The sequence below is a fragment of the Lissotriton vulgaris genome, chromosome 7, assembly GCF_964263255.1.
Source record: "Lissotriton vulgaris chromosome 7, aLisVul1.2, whole genome shotgun sequence".
Lineage (NCBI taxonomy): Eukaryota > Metazoa > Chordata > Amphibia > Caudata > Salamandridae > Lissotriton > Lissotriton vulgaris.
The window spans coordinates 832,188,399-832,196,464 of NC_141695.1; the positions used below are offsets into that span (position 1 = coordinate 832,188,399).

At 48.2% G+C, this 8,066-nt stretch overlaps 1 long non-coding RNA gene across 1 annotated transcript; it reads right to left on the bottom strand.

Annotated features, from left to right (window-relative positions):
* Positions 1-1,020: 1,020 nt before the first annotated feature.
* On the bottom strand, positions 1,021-2,100 carry LOC147702498 (uncharacterized). Its single transcript, XR_015297232.1, has 4 exons — positions 1,911-2,100; positions 1,751-1,809; positions 1,576-1,664; positions 1,021-1,494 (listed from the first exon to the last, which is right to left on the bottom strand). It is a non-coding gene; the product is annotated as an uncharacterized LOC147702498 (long non-coding RNA).
* Positions 2,101-8,066: the final 5,966 nt, after the last annotated feature.

An 8,066-nucleotide genomic window follows, 5' to 3' on the forward strand; every position in this document is an offset into this window, starting at 1 on the left:
AGATAGTAGGTTATGTCTGCAGACAGGGTGTTCCCATAGTCTAGTCTGCTGGTGTTGAGGGCTTGAGTGATCGTTTTTCTGGTGTTGTCCTGTAGCCACTTGAAGATTTCAGCATTCTTAGGGTGTTGAAGCAGGACTAAAACAATGCATTGACTTCGGCAGGTAGCATGTATCTTGGACCTGTGGAAACATTTTGAGTAGATTCTGGTATATCATCTTGTAAGTGAATTCCCTATATTGAATGCTCCTAAATGTACCAGCGTCTGCTCTCCCCGCGCAGCTCCACCGTTAAGGCTCTGCCCTTATCGCCAGCTTGAGCCCTTCAGGTAAGTGTTCGAGGCCCTCCTCCACCTGCAGGTTCCTGCCTGCGCCTCATCCCTTGTGGTCTAGTGGATGAATACCCTGCTCTCCTGCTATTCCATTCGGTTCTGTGTCATTTTTTCGTGTCTGCCTTTTTTCTCTCCTTTTTGCCTGTTTCTATCTGCTTTTTAGTCTTGTGCCTCTGTTTCTTTGCCAATTTTCTCTCGCTTTTGCCTCTGTCTCTCTGCCTTTTTTATCTTGTGCCTCTGTTTCTTTGCCTTTTTTCCACTGTTGTGTCTCTTTTTCTTGGCCTGTTCGCTTTCTGTCTCTTTTCTTCATATTTTCATCTTGTGCTCCCTCTTCCCGCTCCCCCTGCCGCTGCCCCCGCAGCCCCTCCCCCCAGTGTGTCGTTCTCGCTCCCTCCTCCCAGCTGACCGCCACCCCTCCCCAACCCGTACTTAATGGCAGCCGCTGCGCAGCCTCGCTGCTGGCGCCCCAAAGGCAAGTCTGTCTGCTCCCGTCCATGACCCGACCGCACGCAGCACCAGGGACCCTGGTGCCCCGGCCCTCCGCCGCTAAGACCCCAGTACTCTCCACCCACTCAACCCCAGGCGCAACAACAACTGCCAGCTCTCAATGCCAGTATACACAAGAATGGACCTGGTATCCTTGTCACTTATACTGCTTTTATTTCTGCATAAACCACGCTATATTCCTTTCGTGATTAGTTTTTTTTAATTACCCTGTTTTTTTAAGATCATCATAATTTTTAAGCAAGGATTCAGGCCTTCACACAGTTACACAACCCATTTAAAGACATATGATACATACATTTATACATAACGCACTTTACATTTATACATACAACCGCAACGTATCCATCACAATGAGTAACACTTATACACTAATACTTTTACGATATACGATATGAACACGTAAAAACAATACAATACAAATGTTGAACAAAGATCAAATTCTTTTTTGCTGCACCAAACAATGGAAAATATATTCTTTTTAACTATCTTAAACACTGTTAAACAATTGTGAGGTATCAATTCAAAATTCCTTTCTCTTGATCCTTTTTTGGGGGGGTGGGAACCAGCTAAATTAATCGCTGAACCGACGCGTTTCGAGCCTCACTGTTGTCTCTGTGGGCTCTCATCAGGGCATCTTACTTTCCAACATTGGACACATCTATAAACATAAAAAATGTAACAGCCGTCACTTTTTTTGCACTGTTCTTTTCAGTCTAAAACTGTGGGAGTAAACACATACCTGCCAATATGGTAAACACACATGTCTCTGTATTATGACTATTTCTTTGAATTCACGAGAAGGGAGCACATTCCGTTTTGTTAATGAACCTGTAATTAATAAAGTTCTGTTTTAAGACTCCTGTGTGTGACATTATTGGATGAAACTGTCTAGATGCCAAATGAATTGAGCATACCTGGATACCTTTTTTGTTCCCTTTTTGCCTGCAATCTGTGATTATGAAGCGTTCGGTTTCTAAATCAGGGAAGGAGGGAGAGAGAAGCACACAGCCCTTGAATACCAACTGTTGACCTGTGTCATTTCACTTGATAGAGGGAGCCGTTTAAACCACATACCTTTGGCGTTTTTTATTTAATGTCCGCCTCAGCCTGCTTTTATCGGAAGTCTTTCTTAGCTGCAAACTAAACGAAAAGCCATGTGTCAGCAAAACCGCTACCGTATGCGGCGTCTTTTTAACCTGTTTAACAGCTAATAAAGCTCTCGGCTTACCTCCATGGATTCTTTCCTGCTCTCCTACCTCGATACCGAAGCGCGTGACGCGCTGATTTTGCGCATGACATTTGCGTGTGTGTGCTGCTGGGATAAGTAGTTTTTCACTTTGTGTACATATTCATAGTGCCCATATCGGCACCACCCCCTGACCGCTCTTACCCTCCCCTTTTCAGAATAAACGACACCACACTCTGAAATGTTGGAGAAAATTGTTGCAGCTTTATTAGCATATACATTATGCCAACATGTTGGGTTAGCTTACGGGCGATCCAAGAGCAGGCCGCCCCTCGCGACCCGCCCACCTGATGAGCCATAACTCCCCGTGGTGTTAACCGCGGGGGCTTTGTCAGTTAGGGGGAAGGTTTAACCTCTCCCTCGGCGGACCTACCATCCGCCCCTTGTTCACGCCCCTCCCCCTACGGGGGGCTGAGCGTTGCTGGCAACCCCCGGTTGCTCAGGTACACAACCGCCCGAAGGACTAACGAGCGACGTCGCTCCTCCAGGATCCGACCGTGGATCTCCCTGGGGATAATTTGCTCTCGCACCCTTCCGGTGCTCCTGTAGAGGGTACCCTTCTGTACCTTCCTGCATTGGATCGCCCTGTAATCCGCCATGGCTCTGGGTGCGGCCGCCGCCGTCCCAGAGCCCCCCACATACTCTTCCTCCTTAGATACAACCTGCTGCTCCCATAGCTTCCGCTAAATCCAGTAGAAAAATAGCCATCCCTACTTCAGATAAATGAACACCGTCTCCATCAAAGCAACCCGTGCATTTCGTGTGTAGCAGACCGTGTCTTATGAAACCAAATCCCCTTTGCTCTGTGAATTTGCGCATGGCGCTGTTCACCTGCCTGCGGGAAGTCTCCAATGCTACCCCTGACCTAGCGCCTTTCCAATGAAGTCTTGGTGTGATTTCGGACCACCATAATTCACAGGTCCCCTGGAGGTTGCTCACATCGCACATAGTGTTCCTCATCAGGTGCAACAGGCCGTTGCGGCCCACATGCACCAACTGCTCGCCACCTAAATGTATTATTAGTATGTCAGGTGTTAATTCACCCCCGTCCAGTAACTGCCGAATTTTGTTCATCAGGCTACTCCACTGCATGTCGGGCGACACTATCCACTTTATCTTGGTCGCTGTGAAACCATGCTTCCACTTTCCGCTATCCGCCCACTGGGCTACCCTTTGAATTCTCAAATGTCCTGTCACCCAGACCGATTTACCTAGTAAATAAGAGATGCAGATGTTTTACACCTTGTTTATTAACAACACACAAAGATATACACACTGCAAACTACGTTCCCTCTAAGGCGAGCGCGCGCACCGCTCCTGACCTCACCGCGCACCACCTAGCGTGGAGCGCGCACACAGTCAGGAAGTCGCGCCGCCGGCCGCTTTGAAAGAAGCGAGCGGCGCGAATGCGGCGGAGCGGTCGTTAGGCGTGCAGGTAAGGAGGTGGGGGAGGGCTTGTGGCGCTTGAGGCTATGAGGGAGGGCGGGGTAGACTCTGGCCTTTTGTTTAAGTAATGCTGTTAATCAGAGCCCCTTCACGGGCTCCGATTAACAGTAATACTTAAACAAAAGGCCAGAGTCTTCCCCGCGCTTTCCTAACAAAAGAGTAGACAGTTTCCAAACACACGCTGTGTTTGGAAACTGCCTACGCTTTTGTTAGGAAAGCGCGGGGAAGACTCTGGCATTTTGCTTAAGTATTACTGTTAATCGGACACTTGATGCGGTGGGTCTGCCCTTAAATAACAAACGTTAAGTCCCCCGCTAATAGTTGTGGGTACCACAAAAAAAATGAGATGGCTAAACCACACAAATGACGGGGCTACCGTATCACATTTTAAAACAGGGGACCTCACTGAGAGAATTCATACACGCTCGTTTTTCTTTAAATAAGGAGAGGAGGTGAAATAATGTCTGAATTAATGCAGTGAATGCCTTAATATAGGAACAGATAAGAACTACATTTATACTTATGTGTAAAATCATGATAAAGTAACAGACAACAGAAATAGAAGTGCACAGCACCCATATATACACATAAAAAAGGGGGAACTTAAACACGTTAACATAAACACGTCAAGACCGCATATAACTAAAGCTGAATAGACAAGGAGGTATCAGAACCTGGTTACTATTAAAACACATGTTTATGTTCATTTTGATCCAATAGAACATATCCAGTTCTGTGAAGGAGACCCACTATCCTATGCCCGTTCGAAGAAAGTTTTAAAAAATTTTAAGGTAAGAGGTCTAAAAAGGGAAGTCAGTGAAAACCCAAGAACAGCCCCTATTTTGAAAGAGGGTAGTGACAAAATAAATTTACTGTCTTCTCTCTAGGTAGATATACAGTCATGCTGCTTAAAAGATTGGAATAACAGGAAAGGACAACCCAATACAAGGAGCTTTTCTTGAAAAAGAGAGGTAAATAGATCTGATCAGCTATTATCTATTAGCACAGGCCCAACAAACAGATCACTAATATACAATAATATCTCCTGACATACCCCATTAGGACTAAGATGTATGAGACTGAAGAAACTTACTGAATACCATAGATGCCCCAGCTTGGATTTTTCTCCCTCATGTAGAAAGGGTAAGAATGTGCTTCAAATGTATTGATTTGAATGTGAGAGTTTTTTTTTAAATAAGCTGGTTGACTTACCGACAATAATTTCCACAACGAAATGGACTCGGAGGGAAGACTGAGGCTTTAACATATAAATGCTACGAGAAGCCTAAAATATAGAGAGAACTAAGTATGATGCATATACAAAACTAGATATAATTGCCTAGTAGGGGACGGTGGGTTCGCTGATTCTCAGTGATTTCTGGAAGTTTATCTCGCTGTTTGTCTTTTTCCAATTTCGCGGGCGGGAGCCTTGGGAGGGGGTCGAATCGCGGACTTCCAACTCTGCCTGACATCCTTCAGAGTTTGTTCAAGTCAAGTAACTGAACACGAGTCCATTGAGTAGTAATATTAAATGTTCTGCCGGTCTGTCGCCTGAGTTATCCGGTTGAAATGCGCTAACCAAAAGCAAGTGGGGCAGAGGGCAGGAGGGCACCAAAAGCGAGTGGGGCAGAGAACAGGAAGGCACCAAAAGCGAGTGGGGCAGAGGGCAGGAGGGCACCAAAAGCGAGTGGGACAGAGGGCAGGAGGGCACCAAAAGCGAGTGGGGCAGAGGGCAGAAAGGCACCAAAAGCGAGTGGGGCAGAGGGCACCAAAAGCGAGTGGGGCAGAGGGCAGGAGGGCACCAAAAGCGAGTGGGGCAGAGGGCAGGAGGGCACCAAAAGCGAGTGGGACAGAGGGCAGGAGGGCACCAAAAGCGAGTGGGGCAGAGGGCAGGAGGGCACCAAAAACGAGTGGCATTTGGCGCCGCAGACACGCGAGGTTCGGTTCCTGGCGCACATAGCCATGGTTGCAGCGCACAGAGACACTCCACTGCCGCACACAGAGGAAAATAATTAGAGGGAACATTGACTGCAAACCAATAACATTGCGATAATAACACACCAAGGACAAATTGTTTTGAAACCTGATGCTTATAACTTCTCCTATGAACGTACATATCGTTTGTAGCAATTCGACTCCCAGCGCCCCACATGTTTTATATTTTCAACTGGCAAGCCTGCCTGAAACCCCGTGGTCGCTGCCCCTATCCTGAAAGAATGTGTACAAAATCTTTTGCCCAGTACTTTATTACCAGATAAATCTAGACAGGTGTCCATGATGCGCTGCACCTGGTACTTGGTCAAAGGTGCTCCATCCGCATGAACCAGCAAATAACCTTCAGCAGGAGGGCGCAGGGAAAGGTATCTCTCAACCAGACGTACAGGGCAGTACCTAGCAACCCCTAACTTGTTCAGCACTATTACTTTGCCAGCCCCTTCCTGATCCGTCTTAGATTGTCTCAACCTTAGTGATAAGCAATCCCCGACAACATAGTATCCTGGATACACAAAGCTATGCCCGATCTATCAGTCTATGACTTCGCGACTATCTCCCCTATTCTGAAGGCACCAAAGAATGCCAGCACAAATGTTGCGGAAAAGAGAACTGCCTCAAACCCAGAACTTGTGGCCCCTTCGATGCTATCCAGCATCCCTTTTAATGTAGCAAAGTCAACCTCTGCCCTGTTATCTGAAGAATGAGACTCGCTTCTGGACCAGCCCTTCAGCGCTGACCTGATTAAAAATGACTTTGTTGGGTCTAGCTGCCCCCTCAATCGAGCGTGATGGCTGATGGCTGACAGATGCCCCGCAACCCAAGACTGTGATTTGCCCTCATCTTTCGCCCACAGAATAAAGTCCTGCGTCCGGGATTCCAGCGTAGGCCTCTCCTGTTCCCAATCCCCGGTGACAGCGCAGAACTTCTCCACGCCCACTCGGTATCGTTTGATCGTCCGCGGGGCCAACGCCAGCTCCCCTAGCCCTCTCAATCGCTTCTCAGATTCAGAAGGAACCATAGGTACTCGGGGAAACGGGTCATCTCTTCCTTTGCTCTCGGCCATGCCTCGCGAAACCTGTGCCACTGGAAGCGAGAAAGAGCGTCAGCCGCTGTGTTCTGGACCCCTTGAATATGCCGCGCTCTACACTCCACATTGCTCACCAGGCAAACTCTCATCAACTCCCTGAGTAGACATAGCACTAGCGGGCATGAAGCTGACTGAGAATTAATGGCCTGTACCACTGCTAAATTATCTGACCACATCAGTACCCTCCGTGCAGCTAGCTTCTCTGGCCACAGGTGAAATGCTATCACAATGGGAAACAGCTCTAGCACAGTAATGTTGGATGTAACCTTCTTTTTTCGCCACACATTCGGCCATGCTTGCGCACACCACTCCGTGTCCAAAATGACACCAAAACCTTCTCTTCCAGAAGCATTCGTGAACATAGAAAGGTCAGGAGACCCTGCCCAAGGCGCCCTCCAAACTACAGAGCCATTGAAGTCCCCAAGGAAGGTGGCCCACATCTTAAGGTCCTCTCTCATTCCTTTGCTGATCCTCACTAAATGATAGCTCTTGCTGCCTTTTGCGGATGCCCTCGCCAACCTGCGCGCAAAGACCTTTCCCGCGGGGATGATTCTCGCAGCGAAGTTGAGCTTGCCCAGCAGACTCTGTAAAAAACCCAGCGTCACCTTATCCTGACCCAGAGCAGAATGAATGGTTTGTGCCAGATCCCGGACCTTGTCTGCTGGTAACCTACACTCACCCTTCACTGTGTCGATTTCAATCCCCAAGAAGGTCAACACCTGCGCAGGGCCGACTGTCTTACCTGGAGCTAAGGGGACCCCTAAGCTAGCAGTCAGTGCTTCAAAGTTCTGCAAAGCTTCGCTACACTCCTCTGACCCTTCACTTCCTATAAAAAGGAAGTCATCCAGGTAATGAGAAACCCCACTGATCCCATAGCGAGACTGCAATGCCCACTGCAGGAAGCTACTGAACGCTTTAAAGTAGGCACAGGACACTGCACATCCCATCGGCATGCAGTGATCGTAGTAATACTCCCCGTCCACTTTGAAGCCTAGCAAGTGTTGACTGCTGGGATGCACCGGTAACAACCTGAAAGCCGATTCAATGTCTGCTTTGGCCAACCATGCCCCTACGCCTGCTCTTCTTACTAGGTCCAAAGCCACATCCAGCGTGCAGTATGACACAGAGCAGGACCCTTCCTCCAGACCATGGTTGACTGAGGCTCCTTCAGGGTGAGAGAGATTGTGTATTAACCTATAAGACCCGGGCTCTTTCTTAGGTACCACCCCCAAAGGTGACACCACAAAGTTTTCCAAAGGTGGTTTGTCAAAAGGGCCAGCCACTCTCCCTAACAGTCTCTCCTTCTCTACCTTTGCTTTGACTATCAGAGGCATCTCCCTAGCTGACCTTAAATTCTCTGCCTCTCTGGGGCCCTCACGGCCCACGAAGGGTATCTTAAATCCTTCGCTAAAACCATCCAGAAGCAAGAGCTTGTCCCGGGGGAGCGGATACTTTA